The sequence below is a fragment of the Palaemon carinicauda genome, chromosome 31 (assembly GCF_036898095.1).
Source record: "Palaemon carinicauda isolate YSFRI2023 chromosome 31, ASM3689809v2, whole genome shotgun sequence".
Lineage (NCBI taxonomy): Eukaryota > Metazoa > Arthropoda > Malacostraca > Decapoda > Palaemonidae > Palaemon > Palaemon carinicauda.
This window is the reverse complement of record NC_090755.1, coordinates 15,161,584-15,176,498: the sequence shown is the minus strand read 5'-3', so window position 1 is coordinate 15,176,498 and position 14,915 is coordinate 15,161,584. Positions and strand designations below refer to the sequence as shown.

Here is a 14,915-nt window from a genome sequence, read left to right as displayed (position 1 = left end):
AATACATTATGATTTTTTTAGTGTTTAATTAATCATATGAATGACTGGTGTTTATTGTGAATGTCTGTTTATCGGAAACACAAAATTTCCGTTTACTGAACTGCATCAAGTCGTTTGTATATACATTGATCCTAATCACTCTTCCTTTTCATAGAAACATTTTCCTGAGATTAATCCCGTATAATTTCATGATTTTTAGTGTTCTTGTTTCCTCATGTGAATATGTAATGTTTATAGTATTAGGTTAGTCAAGGCACCAGCCACCCGTTGAGATACTATCCCTAGTGAGTTATTGTGTCCTTTAACTGGCCAGACAGTACTACATTGGATCTCTCTCTCTCTTCTCTTCTCTCTCTCTCTCTCTCTCTCTCTCTCTCTCTCTCTCTGGTTACAGTTCATATTTCCTTTTGACCACACATACACCGAATAATCTTGCCTATTCTTTACATATTCTCCTCTGTCCTCATACTCCTGACAACACTGAGATTACCAACCAATTCTTCTTTGGTCAAGGGGTTAACTACTGCACTGTAATTGTTAAGTAGCTACTTTCTTCTTGGTAAGGGTAGAAGCGATTCTTTAGCTTTGGTAAGCAGCTCTTCTAGGAGGACAAACCAAAATCAAACTATTGTTTTCTAGTCTTGGGTAGTGCCATAGCCTCTGTACTATGGTCTTCCACTCTCTTAGGTTAAAGTTCTCTTGCTTGAGGGTACATTCGGGCACAGAATTGTATCTTATTTCTATTCCTCTTGTTTTGTTAAAGTTTTTATAGTTTATCAAGGAAATATTTATTTTAATGATGTTACTGTTCTTAAAATATTTAATTTTTCCTTGTTTCCTCCCTGTTGGAGCCTGTGCGATTATGGCATCCTGCTTTTCTAACTAGGGTTGCAGCTTAGCAAATATTAATAATAGTCATAATAATAACAACAACAACAACAACAACAACAACAATAATAATAATAATAATAATAATAATAATAATAATAATAATAATGTAAATTATTGATCGAAATTACAAAAAATTATCGAGCGAGTTATTTTTGTATATGTCAAGATTATAGGTTATCTTATCTTTAGTTTTGAGAGAGAGAGAGAGAGAGAGAGAGAGAGAGAGAGAGAGAGAGAGAGAGAGAGAGAGAGAGAGAGAGATAAGGCTCATTTTTTTTTACCAGTCCTTTACTAATCTGGTTTATCCTTATATTTTACGTAAATTGATTGCGTCTTTTTTATCGTTGTTACACATGTTTTGTATCACAATTAGAAAATAATGTTAAATTACATTGCATAACTTATTGGAAATAGGAAATATACACTTAGACACGGTAATTTTGTATACTTGTGCAATGGTTACTTAACAACATAGCAGACAGCGCAAAGTCAAACTTCACATACTAGAGCCGAATAAAAAAACTTACAGAAATAATTTAAAATCTTGTTAATCTTTAAAATCATATTATTGCTTGTATTATCAACTATTTGTCTTCAAGGTACTTATTTTGTTTTCAGTACACGGAGTATGTCATTGATAAATCCGTTTGGTCTCCTAGTTATAATTATTATAAGTCGTTGTATAGTTTATATATGACATATGTGTTTTGACGTTGTTACTGTTTTTAGAATGATTTATTGTTAATTTTTCTCATCATTTATTTATTTCCTTTTCTCACTGGGCTATTTTTCTCTGTTGGAGCCCTTTGGCGTAGAGCATCTTGCTTTTCCAACTAGGGTTGTAGCTTGGCTAGTAACAATATTATTATTATTATTATTATTATTATTATTATTATCATTATTATCATTATTATTGTTATTATTATTTCAGTATATTTACAAACTCGAATTGAACTCGCGATTCAAAATATTACATTGTAAAAAGATAATAGTGAATTCCTCATTAACTCAAACTGAGCTTTTGGTCTATTTTGAAACGTCAACTCCAACTTAACTTTTTCTTGGCATAGTTATTAGATAATAAATGCCCTTGAAATTTGTATCTTTATTAAGCTATTGATGAACAGAGCAAAGTCTGGGTACGTTTTCCATTAACAAAAATCACAATAATGTGACAATTCGATTGATTAAATAACAACAACAACAACAATCAGAGATTTCTGGCCTTCGCCAAAGGGTGACTGATACAAAAGGAAAGACGTTCCTTGTTTTGACGTAATCTTTACAATTGTGAAAAATGCAAATCTGGATCTAGAATCCGGATCCAGGTATCTAAAGTTTAATGGGGTCGTCCATGGCTTTAAGATGTAGATGTGGGAAAAATTTCGTTACAATTCGTCAATTTAGTTTTAACATAATCTTCAAAATGAAGATTGTGAAAAATCAAATTCTAATCCAAAATCTGGATCTGGATCATCACCAAAATTTATTGGAGTCGTCCATGGCCTTTGGTCTATCTGTGGTAAAAAATTTAATCTAAAACTATGAATTTCTTTTGACGTGATTTTTTTAAATTTAAAAAATGGCAAATCCGGATTCGGAACTGGATCATCTCCGAAATTAAATGGGGTCGTTCTTGATCTAAGATCTATGTGGTGAAAATTTAGTCAAACACCATCAATTTCTTTTGATCTAGTTTTTAAAATTTTGAAAAGGGCAAATTCGGATCGGTACCGGATCATCTAGGAAATTTAATGGGGTCGTTCGTGACCTAAGATCTATGTGGTGGAAATTTCGCCTGAATCCCGTCACTGTCTTGACGTTATCTTTAAAATGGCGGAAATGGAAATCCGGATCCGGATCATCTCTGAAATTTAATGAGGTCGTCCAATACTTAATGTCTATGTGGTGAAATTTTCGTCAAAATCCGTCGAGTAGTTTTGACTTAATCCTGTCCACAGGCAGACACGCAGACAAATAAATGATGAATAAACCGACCCGACTTTATAACAACCTTGGCAAAGGTAATAATAATAATAATAATAATAATAATAATAATAATAATAATAATAATAATAATAACAAGAAAACTTAATATAAATAAATTATCAAAATTTATATGCAATATACTACATTTGGTAAATTTTACTGAATTAGTTTGACGAGGTTGATGGTTTAACTCGAAAATTTTATTCTCTTTTGTACTTATATTTCGAAGCGATTTCATCTCTTATTGAACATCTAAGTTTACAAAAAATGGGAATTGCTATGTGGTATTGCACTAACCCACCCTTTGTGCTCAAAACGTTTTAGCTGCCAGTAAATTGAATTCTCTTTACTGAGGTACACATGAACTTGACGTTTTCTTTTTCTTATAAGAAAAGGTAGTACCGTAGTAGTACTACATAACCTACCGTGTATTAGGTAATGCTGACTTTAGTATGTTAGTAATTCGTTCTGAGAACAGTTAAGTTCCATTCACATGTTTTGTATGTCATAGGGGAAGTGCTCTATAAGAAAATTATGCTCTATAGCTCCCTTTAATAGAAGCCGTAGCTTTAAGTTGCCAGAGATTGGTGGCTGCGGGTAGCCTAGCTTCTCGTTTCAAGGACACCTGTTGTCGCTCACTAGTCTGGTTAGTCATTCAACAATAAGAACTAAATAAGTAAAATAGCACTGTTAGGAACAATACGCCCTCTCGATCATTGTTCAAGTCACGTACACGGCACTGAAATTAAGAAACACAATCTCTAAGTAACACTGACAGTCTTAAACTCAAGGTCATTGCTGTAGTTAACATAGGCAGAGACGACGCACATCTGGGCTGTCCTACATCACAGTCTATTCCTTAATCTGAGATTTCACGTCAGTTTCTTAATGTCATGCGATGCCATAGGACAAATTATATCATCAGTACGTTATGCATTACCCTTGATGAATCAGATGATAGTCGTCGAATAGGCACTGGGTCAACTAACTATTTTCTTTAGAGTACGAATTGGTACGCTGCAGTTAAAACTCTGATCAGCTGTTACTAACAGCCTGGCAACTCCGTTTACCCTATGTGTTCGAAACTGTCACTCAATGAAATTCCCTTCATGTAGGAGGTCTAGTTAGCGGTAACAACTACAGGTAGTGATAACACCTCACATAGAGATATTTTATACCATGTAAGAATCATTTATAATTTACGCTGACTTTACAAATTCGATTGAGTGCTCACCGTTTCAATAGTGATTATTTACAATTGTGATTAGAGGATTCGAACGAATGTAATAGTCTAAAGGGCAGCAACTTCAATGGCCTTGGGTGTTTGTGTTGGAGTTCCTAGCGACCAATCTTATCATCAGAGCCCTATCTGATTCATTTTCAAGTTTTAGTGTATTTATATTCTGCTTCATCTCTCTCTCTCTCTCTCTCTCTCTCTCTCTCTCTCTCTCTCTCTCTCTCTCTCTCTCTCTAAATAATCTATTTTGAATATTTTACAATGAAAGGATTTAGAACTCTCTCTCTCTCTCTCTCTCTCTCTCTCTCTCTCTCTCTCTCTCTCTCTCTCTCTAAATAATCTATTTTGAATATTTTACAATGAAAGGATTTAGAACTCTCTCTCTCTCTCTCTCTCTCTCTCTCTCTCTCTCTCTCTCTCTCTCTCTCTGTATAAATAATGTATATTAATTATTTTACTACGAAAGAATTTAGAACCTCTCTCTCTCTCTCTCTCTCTCTCTCTCTCTCTCTCTCTCTCTCTCTCTCTCTCTCTCTCTCTCTCTCTCTCTCTCTCTCTCTTTTCCTGTATAAATAATCTATATTAATTATTTTACAACGAATGGGTTTAGAACTCTCTCTCTCTCTCTCTCTCTCTCTCTCTCTCTCTCTCTCTCTCTCTCTCTCTCTCTCTCTCTCATTAACATAAGATATATCATTGTAGCCTTTGTCCTGCTGTCTGCTGTGTCGCAAGCACTTTAAATAGCCTACGGTTTCTACTGTAGATGTTAATTTCTCTGCATGCCTCCCTGTCCGGTACTTCAGAACTTTTATTATTATTATTATTATTATTATTATTATTATTATTATTATTATTATTATTATTATTATTATTATTATTCTCTAAACTACAACCCTAGTTAGAAAAGCAGGATGGTATGATCCCAAGGGCTCCAAGAGGGAAAGTAAGCTATTGAGGAAGGAAATAGGGAAAAACTACATGAGAAGTTTAAGAACATTAGTAACATTAAAATAACTTTCTTATATAAACTATAAAAACTTGAAAATAACAAGAGAATAAAAACTTCAAAATAATAAGAGGAAGAGAAACAAGATAGAGAAGTGCGTGCCCGAGGGTACCCTCAAGCAAGAGAACTCTAACCCAAGTCAGTGAAAGACCATGGTACAGAGGTTATGGCACTACCCAAGATTAGAGAACAATGGTTTGATTTTGGAGTGTCCTTCTCCTAGAAGAGCTGCATACCATAACTAGAGTCTCTTCTAACTTTACTAAGAGGAAAGTAACCACTGAACAATTACAGTGCAGTAGTTAACCTCTTGAGAGAAGAAGAATTGTTTGGTAAATTCAGTGTTGTCAATTGTATGAGGAAAGAGGAGAATATGTAAAGAATATGCCAGACTATTCTGTGTACGTGTAGGCAAAGATGAAATGAGCCGTAACCAGAGAGAGGAATCTAAGTATTATAAAAGAATTATATTTCAGCAATTTTGTTCATGCGTAGTTACTCATATTTATTTAAAAAACTTTTGTAATTATTGAATGCATACATATACCAACTCCAACACACTTTCATCTTTACGTATCGACCCTTATTTGGCTATGAAGTTATTTCAGCAGATATATGAATTCATGTTTTTGTGTGTTGTTGTTGGATGTTTTTCTTACAGCTTTCCTAACTAAGCAGGATGCCAGTCATTATTACCCAATCATCCAATTCCCCTCCTCCAATACCGAGTCATAAGGCCAAACTGCTTTTGAAAAGTGCTTTCAGCACTGCAGAAACTTCAGCGTGTACCACACGTGTTTCATTCATACTCATACACTGTAATGCTATTTTTTTTATCTCTCGCTCTCTCTCTCTCGCACTGATAATACAAATATTTGTTTCCCATTGTTGTCATTTTTTGTGCCATGTTTCTCTAAACTGTTTGTATATAAATTCGTTATCTTGTTGAGTAATGTCACTTACATTCCCCTCGCCTTTCTGTTATTACCTAACAGTTACCTTACAACAATTGGTGACCACCGGAGTACCAGCTCCCCACCGCTTTTTCGCCTACCCTCTTTATGATGTCGCTCACCGACCTTGACTCTTTGACTCATGCCGCCTCGATGAAACTGCCGCCCATCGCCAGCAGAGAAACATTCCCCTGGTTCCAGCGCACAAAAGTTTAGTTTCGCATCTAGGGAGCAACTCGCTCAAGCAGCAAAGCAGACTATGCCTTCGCTGCTTGCGGCGATCCACGAGGATACTTCCCAGAAATCTCCGATTGTCTTTGTGACCAAGGAGATGACCAATAGCGTATGATGCCTTCAAAACATACCTCCTGGAGTAATACTAACCATTACCAGCTGCCCGCATAGCCAAGATTTTTCAGCTCTCTCAACAGCTGCTGTAAAGGGGCGAAAAGGCTTTATTGCCCTCAGGGAAATGACCAATATCGCTTGCTTGTAACCTGCCGGAGATGGCTCTCCTTGGGAAGTGAACCTACTTCGTACCCTATGGGTATGACGCATACCCGAACCTGTACGCGCGGCGATACCTTTGTTAATCAATACTTTGCCCATGAGGGACCTGATGACCAAAGTTGACACCATTATGCAAGGTCTATAGTACCAGGTCAACCCACGCGCAGGTAAATTGGGGGTGAGTGGGATTAGAGGGGTAAACGTTAAAAGGGGGTAAGTTTTGTGACGTCAGTAAGCACCACTGGCCGGCAAAAGAACACCTTTCAGTCAGAACTTATTTTGCAAAAGTTCATTATTCTTTCTCATCCAGTTAAGAATAACATTACTATTTCAGAAAATATAATATTTCAAGATATTTGGATGGCTGGATTTCATGATGAAATACTTCTTATGAGAAGGTTTTGAAAAAAAAATGGTATAAAAAGACGCAAATCAGGAAAGAAAAAATTATTAAAATTCTGTATATCAGTCGGTAAATATACAAATAAGCAACGTGCATGCATACATGTAAAAATTATTTTACACTAATTATTTACTAAAAACTACATTTAGAAAAATATATACAAATATGGTTGCACAAATAAACTTAAACTTAAAAAATCCTGATTATTACACTTTTCAACCTTTTAACTTTATTCATAATTTTCCTTATGGAAGTTGTTTCCACATTTGATATTCTTATTCACAAGAATGTCCGACAACGAACGAAATATGTAACTAAATCTAGTGGCAATCCCATTACATTTGCATTTTCTGCTGCTAAATATTTTACTGTTCCTTTACCAGGTTTTAAACATTTTTCCCCATGATAACATTTGAACATTTTTGTTTGGATGGCTTCACTAGTTTATTATCTGCTCTGGTAATTATACTCGTCCATGAATTGTCTCCCATTGATACATATGACCCAAGATTTTGGTATTTAGGAAACTTATGGACAATGAAAACAGCAAAATACCCTAGACCCCCTTTCGCTATTGCATCCTCCAGCTGTTCGTTAATAACTTCCCCTACACTTTCTGTAACATCATTATCTTTTTCTTCACCGTCACATTCATCCGGCAAACAAAATATCATCGCGGACAGACTTATCTCACGTTGTAGCGATTCGTCGTCTTTATCTTGAAAGGAAGTTTCATTACTAAGAAAAGAAAATGTTCCATCTGTAAAGTTATCTACTTTTCTTTTGGTTTCTGTGTTACATTTCGACCCCATGAGATAATTATCCTTCCCTAAAAGATGAGATCTAATGCGATATTTAACGGCAACTGAAGTTGGGTGCTGATAACAGGCTCCCATTTGTCGCAGGCAAGCAAAGAAATGTTCCAGTTCATCTTAATTCAGTCTGTATGTCAGTATATATAATATATTGAATTTATTTTTTACCATCTCTTACAATTTGGGCAAAGATTCGCATGAAATTGTCACTCCTTTTTGGAATGGATAAAGACTTTTACTTACAATTACCTTCATAGAATTTACTGTCTGTGTCATGCATTTGATAATTCTATTCTGATTTTCTAAGTTCAACCCATAGGTATTTCTGGACATCTTTGAGTCATACGGAACTTGCTTTTTTTGATACTGATAGACATAACAAAAGTAGTACTCACTTTTGTCATTTACAATATTTACTCCACTTCAAAACAAAAGAGATATAAATGCATTGCCATATATGTGTCAAAATGAGTAATTGGATCGAGTGTTTATGCGTTTATTAAAAAGATAACGATATATTGTTAGTTTTCAAATCTATAATCTAATACATGTCGTTTACCAACAATGTATTTCACTTTTGAACCTTACCTTGTGATAGAGGTAATGATAATGTTGGAATTGATCCTTCCTTTAATCGTCGTTGGTTTTTTGGCATTGACTCTCCAAGCAATTCATATTTCAGGTTTCTTTCAAATGCATCAGGTTCAAAATGTAAACTACACATGATTGCATTATCAGGGTTGATAGGGTCCTTCCTTTTACATGAATTTATCCACAGCTTTCTAGTTTCCACGTGTTTGGCAAAGCTGTGAAGAGAGTTACTCCTTCATCTCTTTTATCTTTATTGGAGGAACACCCATATACAACACAGTAACGAGGAATTTTAACCAAAAGTAACTAATTCAAGCACACTGCAAATGGGACTCAACAAATAGTTAATTGGGAAGCGGAAGAGCTTCACACTGAATAATAACACCAGATTCCTTGTAAACTAACTGTATATACTGGAAAACAAAGCCAGGTAAATCAGAGCATGGCACGGTGTGACGTCATTAATCTCCGCATGTGTGGTCTGCGCAGTAGATGGCAAATTGGTAGACCTTGTATTCTATAGACCTTGCCCTTATGGTACCCACTTCATAACCTCAGCAACAAAGCCGCCGACTACCTACATAGGCTATGCCGCCCCTCTCTCACGCACCGACTAATGATCTCACCATAGCCACTTACTGAAGCCCCACAGCAGCAATTGCTTAACCTTTGTTATTTACTTTTTCATGATTTTTTTTTACGTCTCCATTACTTTCCCGTATTGCGCTAACAGGAAATGGAATAAAGGTAACGTCTCTGCCTGTTGATCGCCAGACTAGGTTCGAGTCCCGCTCAAACTCGTTAATTCCTTTAGCGTCTGCAACCCCACCATCCTTGTGAGCCAAGGATGGGGGGTTTGGGGGAGCTTATAGATCTCCCTGCTGAGTTATCAGAAGCCAATGCCTGACCTTACCTGGCCATAGGTTAGGTGCAGAGGGATCTTAAGCGCTGTTCATTTGTATATATGGTCAGTCTCATGGACATTGTCTTGCTTACTAGGGTAGTCACTGACCCTTGCCTCAGCCATTCATGAGTGGCCTTTGAAACCGTACAAACAAAGTAGGAAAATATCAAGCAACTCAGGATATGCACGATTGCTCATAATATGAAGAAAATACAACAGAAAGCTCAGAATATGACTCAGCGGATGAAAACTTTATACCCACCAATAAACTTCAGACTCAATCAATTCATCCATCATGTCATATGAGCAACTTACGAGAAACACGGCATCAATTAACTGAAGAAATATAAGCCTCACTACAAAGCTTCTCGGATTTCTCCAATTCTCCCATTTTGAAAAATGCGCAAGTATTAACTTTAGCATCAAAATCGGATTTCTCCAATTCTCCAATTTTGCAAAATGCGCAAGTATTAACTTTAGCATCAAAACATACCACCAAATCAGCTAGAAATACCAGGCAGCCAAAAAAAAAATTAAGAAAGAAAGAAAACTCAATAATTAGACCACTCTAACTTGAATAATTCAATATAGGCCTAACGTGAAAGCCTGCAAAACAAAGAAATTTAATTTATATGATACACAGGGTGGGACCAAAGTAAGGTTAAAGTTAATACTTAGAAATTTTATATTTAGTATACATCTATACATTTATTTACACACATTATATTTACATAGTATGATTTTAAGACATGAGTAACTACCATGGAATAAGAATTCAGTATTTTTTATAATTTATATCTATAACATTATTGTGAAGGTGAAAAAGTTGATGAAGTAACTGTAACCCTACTTTTGACCCATTGTATATAGAGAAGACCCTGATGTAATATTAATTAATGAATATGGGAAAGAATGAAATGACTCTATGAAAATGTTTGGGTATTGTACCGCACATGTTACACACTCCCCCGAACACAACGGCATTGCTTTTTTGTTTTGTCGCACGCTCTTCCCTGCACTGATTATAGACCAACCTATGTAAGCTTACTAGCTCATGGATTATTTTGTTTGATTTTTTTTTTGTGACGTTCTTGCTCGCAAGTCCATTTGTATATGCTCAGTGTCTGTTTAATAAAGTTTTGTTGTATTCCTCTCGCTTCTCTGTTACAATCTAACAGCCCACTCGCACAATTGGTAACCGCTGGGGAAACAGCTCTCTCACACCTCCCCCTCACTTTTACAATGCCACCCACCAAAGCAGACTCTTCAACACGCTGCCTCAATGAAACTGCCGCCCTTTGCCAGAGGAAAAGTGTTCGCCTGGTTCCAGCCTGTGACACACACTCCCAGAAATCTCCGATTGGCTTTCCGACTAAGGGGATGCCCCAATAGAGTATGACATCTTCAAAACATACCTTTTGGAGCAGTACTCACCATCGCTAGCCACCTGTATAACCAAGCTTTTTCAGATCTATCAACTGCCGTTGGGGAACCAAAAGGCTTCGCTCGCCCTCAGGGAAATGACCAGTATCGCTTGCCTGCAACCTGCCGCAGACAGCTCTCCTCGGGAGGTGAACCTACTTCGTGCCCTATGGGTACATCACCTACACAAACCTGTTCGCGCCGCCATCCCTGATATCTATGTTTTGCCCATGAAGGACCTGATGACCAAAATCAAAGCTCTTTTGGACAGCCACTGTACCACCTTCAAGACCCCAATCAGCGCCTCTACTACTAACGAAGAGGAAAACTATTCAACATCAATCAAAGTTGAAGTGAATGATGTAGGACAGAGACGCCCACCCCGTGACATGCCGGAGCGGCGACAAAGCTGCCTATTAACCACATATGCCGCCCCTCACTCACGCCCCAACCAACGACCTCTCCAGCCACTTACTGACGCCCGTCAACCGCACTTATGCTACTACCACTCCAGATTCAGGGCTTCTGGGAAGAAATGTGCGGACGGTTGTCAGTGGACAAAATATTAACGCTTGTAGCGGTGGCCTACCATATCACTTATATTTTCTTCTTATATGATGCTTCTACAGGCATGCAGTTTTTGGTAGATATTGGTGCTTGCCATTCTCTTCTACTGAAAACAATCTCCAGGACACGACGTGGTCATTCTTATCCGGCTGACGTCCACCTGGTAGCTGCTAACAGATGTGCGAACCACACCCGTTAGTACAAGACGCTCACATTATCATTTGGGAGCGCCAAATATCATTGGAAGTTTCTCGTTGCCGACGTCAAATTGCCAATCCTCAGTGCCGATTTCCTCTTCCATTTCCACCTCCTGGTTAATGTTGCTCACCAACGGTTGGTTAGTGCCGACTCGTACTCATCAACACCTCTTCAACCCACCCCCTCCGACATCGCTCTCCACAACAGTGCACCCACGAATATCTACGACCACCTCACGTCGTACCCAGAAATTTTCCGACCAGAACTTTGACTAATGCCCATGGTTCCTGCCAAGCATGGTATTTATCACTATATCAAGACAACGGGGCCCCCATTGTTCATCAGATTCAGGCGTCTGGCACCGAATCATTTGGCAGCCACTAAACATACATTCAACGAAATGGGAGAAATGGGCCGTTGCCAAAAGGCATCAAGCCCATGGCCGAGGCCCTTACACATCATCCTGAAGAAAAATGGCTCCCTACGCCCATGTTGGGATTACAGGTACCTGAATATGTAGACAGAACCGGATCACTACCCCCTCCCAAACATCTCTGATGTTACCTCCTGCTTGCACAAAGAAGAGGTTTTCTCCACGCTCAACCTCTTGAAGGGTTAATACCAGGTGCCCATAAACCCAGAAGACATCCCCAAGGCCGTCATCACCACCCTTTTCTGTACATACACCTTCAATTACTTCTGTTTTGGCCTTCGTGATGCTGGGGTCACTTTTCAACACCTCATGGATGGCATCTTATGGGGACCTCCCCTTCTGTGTATGTTACATGGATGACATACTTGTGTTCTGTTCCTTCAAAGAGAAACACCTTCGTCACCTGCGCATTGTGCTTGGCCGCCTACAATAGAACGGCCTTATAATCCGGTGCAACAAGTGTACCTTTTGCATCAATGAAGTATCGTTCTTAGGGCTCTGCATCACTACTGAAGGAGTCCAACCCCTCCCTGAGAAGGTAACAGCCGTTCAGAACTTCCCCACGCCCTCGACCTTCAAAGCACTGTAAGAATTCTTGGCCATGATCTGCTGTTATCACCTGTTCCTGCCTACCATCACAGCCACTCTTGCCTTCCTTTAGGCCTTCCTCAAGGGCAAGCCAAAAGACCTGAATTGGGGTTCACTTCAAGAAGTAGACTTCTGCAGCGCAAAGAATGCTCTATCAACCACTGCTGCTGTCACGAATCGGGATATTAAAGTAAATAATTAAATGGGCCATTAGATCATGAAAAAGCAGGCCATAAGCCACCAGGCCTGAAGAAAGAGTTGCACCATGCATGTTGAATGTAAACTGTTGTTATTCTTTTACTTCCCTGGTCAAAGCATGAAGGAAGTTGGAAAAGCACTGGGAGATTTGAGGTGAGGTAACCTAGATAACAGATGGCATGTAGTAACAGACTACCACCTATCTCCTGGAGGAAGCACCTGAACCTCATAGAGACAGGTTCCAGAAAATCTCACCCTTGGAAGTAGGGAGAAAGGAGTTGGACGCGGACCATGGTCGCGTGCCCTCATCGCCGCTGGGCATCCAGTACGCCTAAACGGCACTCCACTAGATTGCGATCTTATTAGTAACTTTTGCCTAAGGCTTATAATGTGAGACAAGTAACATGTGTGTCTCTCCCTCTTGTTTGACCTGGATAGAAATTAAGATTGTAATGTTTAGTTAATAATTCAGATTTGAGACTTGCAATAAATTGCTATTCTAGTGATGGAAGAAAATTAACATTAACTCTGTCCCTTTCTCTCTGAGTGTGTCTGTATCTTTTAAGTGATTCAATGTTATCTACAACTTATGAGCATTTTACAGTAAACTGTTTCAGTAATCCGTAAATTCCAAATAGATTTATAGTTGTATTGACTATGTCATTGAAGAGATTCATTCATTCACTTTGAAGAAGATTGCTGCTCATGTTCTGTGAATATTAACTTAGACAATAAATCCTCTTTACGATGTAAAAACAGTCTATTTCCCTGCCTCTCATCATTTATTATTTAATTGCCACTAACCTAGTAACACTGCTTTCAGTTTTTGCATACCACAACCCCTGTCCTTTTCTCCATCGATGCCAGCAACGACGCTATTGGTGCAGTACTCGACCAGGTGGTCAACGGTTCGCCCTGCCCATTGACCTTCTTCATTAGAAAACTATCCAATGTGGAATCCGGCTACCCTACCTTCGAGTGCGAATTGGTGGCGAAGCATTTGGGTGTCCGTCACTTTCACCATTTCTTAGAAGACACGCCTTTCGTTATTCTCACAGACCACACACCTCTTTTGCACACCTTCACTTGACAGTCCGACGCCAGATTCACTCGTCAACTCCAACATCTCTCTGCCATGACTGAGTACAATAGCACCCTTCAACATGTCCATGGGGAAATTAATCCTGTGGCCAATGTCCTGTCAAGAAGCGCATTGGCCACCATTCACCTGGGATTGGATTACGCCATGGTAGAAGCCCAACGAAAAGATCCAGAGTACCAAGCATGTAGGACATCCTGCACATCCCTCCGTTGGGAAGATGTCCCTTTCGGAGACTGCAAGAGCCCAATGAAAAGATCCAGATTACCAAGCATGTAGGACATCCTGCACATCCCTCCGTTGGGAAGATGTCCCTTTCGGAGACTGCAACGCCTCCCTCCTCTGTGACGTCAGTACTGGTAGACCACAACCATGGATACCTGCTCCCATGCGCCGACAGACATTTGATTTCATTAATGGCCTTTCACATACCTCACACCGATCTACTGCACAGCTACTGAAACCTAAGTTCATTTGACACAGTACAGTATTACTAAAGATTGGGTCCACGCCTGCACTTCATGCCAAACTACAAAAGTACATCAACACACAGATTCAGGAGTGGGCACCTTTCCTCAACCTCGGCGTCATTTTGCTCACATTCACGTTGATGTAGTAGGTCCCCTAAGCACATTGTTACTTGTTTTGCCATCCTTGAACTTAACATCCGCATCATCTACATCTGCTTTACTCTCAGTAGGGATAGCAAGAATCGATATCGGCGTCAATGACCTTAGATGTCAGGATGCCAGAAAACTGTAAATCAATCAATCAATCGATAACCCTGAACATATTAGTTCTGACAGGGGTACCACTTTCACCTCTTAATTGAGGACATAATTAGCAAATCTCCTGGGGATCACCCTACATCAGACAACAGTCTACAACCCTGCTGCCAATGGAATGATTGACTGTTTTCCTTGCACCCTCAAAGCAGCTGTGATGTCCTGCTGCAATAACTCCCACTGGTTTACTCAGCTTCCATGGGTCCTCCTGTGACTAAGAACTACTCTTAAAGACACTCTGGATATCTTGGCAGCTGAAATGGTGTATGGCGATCCGTTGGTCGTCCCTGCCGCATTTTTCCCGTCTACAACCTTCTCCAATAATC

General features: G+C 38.9%; 1 protein-coding gene across 8 annotated transcripts in view; it reads right to left on the bottom strand.

Annotated features, from left to right (window-relative positions):
• The window catches only part of LOC137624320 (long-chain-fatty-acid--CoA ligase ACSBG2-like), a 196,536-nt gene that overhangs the window by 178,606 nt on the left and 3,015 nt on the right, over positions 1-14,915 (bottom strand). Inside the window, exon 1 of one of the 8 annotated variants that reach the window (XM_068354988.1) lies at positions 6,178-6,196. The exons of 1 other annotated variant lie outside the window; for it this stretch is intronic. The gene's annotated coding sequence lies outside the window, so the exon portion shown is untranslated. Of the gene's footprint in view, positions 1-3,305; positions 3,590-3,656; positions 3,740-3,820; positions 3,970-6,122; positions 6,140-6,177; positions 6,197-14,915 lie in introns of those variants that run through there. 6 more of the 8 variants (XM_068354987.1, XM_068354983.1, XM_068354990.1 and 3 more) reach the window with 6 other exon arrangements.